This window comes from Cherax quadricarinatus, chromosome 69, assembly GCF_038502225.1.
Source record: "Cherax quadricarinatus isolate ZL_2023a chromosome 69, ASM3850222v1, whole genome shotgun sequence".
NCBI lineage: Eukaryota > Metazoa > Arthropoda > Malacostraca > Decapoda > Parastacidae > Cherax > Cherax quadricarinatus.
The window spans coordinates 9,165,435-9,167,405 of record NC_091360.1 but is presented as its reverse complement, the minus strand read 5'-3'; positions in this window follow the sequence as shown (position 1 = coordinate 9,167,405).

Below are 1,971 nucleotides of genomic sequence, written 5' to 3'. Positions count from 1 at the left end.
TTACGACACGCATGACTTTCGGAGGAAGAATTCTGTTCCACTTCCCCATGAAAATAAGAGAAAATAAACAAGAACAAGAACTAGTAAGAAAATAAAATAAAGCAAAGATAGGTGTGTATATAAATGCTTGTACATGTATGTGTAGTGTGACCTAAGTGTAAGTAGAGGTAGCAAGACGTACCTGAAATCTTGCATGTTTATGAGACAGAAAAAAGACACCAGCAATCCTACCATCATGTAAAACAATTACGTACAGGCTTTCGTTTTACACTCACTTGGCAGGACGGTAGTACCTCCCTGGGCGGTTGCTGCCTACCAACCTACTATTTAGGGTCAAATCCAATTGTCCCCCATTAAATAGCAGTATAACAACAGTCACCTAATACCCAGGTACCTAGGGGCAGCAGGTGCAAGAAGAAGTCATACGTGTCGCCTCGCCCGGGGATCAGACTCCGGTCATTTTGGTTGTGAGTCGAATGCTCTAACTGCGGAACTGCAAGCCGCCCTCTAAGGAAGTGCAGATTATTATTTTTAGTTATTATATTTTTTATTAAGTTATTATCATCATTATTAGTAGTAGAAAGTGCTAAGCATGGGTCATACAGCACCTGAGGAATAAGAAATTACCAGATTTAATCCAAGGGGCTAGTAGCTTCAAATACTCGGACCAAGAGTTGTGTACCGGCATCTGGGTACCCCACCCCCTCCAATCTTCCCATGGTGCCAACCCTGTCGCTATGACAACGAGTATAAACAACAACCTCCCCCAGGCAGGGTCTGGCACCGGTCCTCGGCACCGAGAACAGTTCTTTATTCTTCCCGAGAGCACAATACAACTCACACCCGCGTTATAGCAATACACCAAGTGTACGGTAGTCGATTTTTGTCTTGTATCCCGCGATGTGTGGACGTTGGTGTGCGGTAATATCCTTCACAGCGTGTGTGTTGTCGTTCAGTGTGTCAGTCGTATCGATAGGTTTGACAAGAGTGTAGTGTAAATGCTGTGAATTGTGTTTACTAAGCTGGTAAACTGGACTCCTTCAGTATTTTTCCGTGATCACTAAATTCTGCGTTTTCAATTAGAAACATAAGCTAATAATAATAATAATAATAATAATAATAATAATAATAATAATAATAATAATAATAATAATTGTAATAATAATAATAATAATAATAATAATAATAATAATAATAATAATAATAATAATTGTAATAATAATAATAACTGTAATAATAATAATAATAATAATAATAATAATAATAATAATAATAATAATAATAATAATAATAATCTTGGTTACTTATTATCAAACATCAAAAATACAAGAGTTAGGTTTACAAATCGTGATGACATAAATTTCAACACTTACAACTACAGCAGCAACTTGCAAAGTGGTCGTGTAATGTTGCAGGTGTCAGGCTCGGTCTTGTTGCAAAGTACAGATGACTGAACCAAACACGACGTGGGGTGGTCACTCTCCTGAACACTGTTGCTAACTGACCACTTATCGAGAGACATGCAAATGAACCTACTTGGTATCTGACGATATGTTACATGAATCTATGTGATATATCAAAGAATACCACCTGAACATATGTAATAAGTCGCTGTATGCCATTGAAAACCAGGATATCACAAATTGTTAGAAAATACCCTAAATTTGTCTGATATGAAGAATAAAAAGGAACAATACTGTGAATGGAACAATAAACAAATAACCTGCACATAGGAGAACGAAACTAATGACGTTTCGGTCTTGCTTAGACCACTTTCCTTGTAATGGGGAAAGTATTGACTGTACGAACAAAAATAGTATTGTAATTGTAATTCTTTTAGGGCATAGTTCCTGGTCTATAGTGTATTCATATGCGCACAGGAAGAAGCTGAGATTCTAAACTAGTAAGTTTAGTGTCAGTTTAATATCTTCATTAAGCATCCCATACCCATCCTGTGGGCGATAGTCAAAA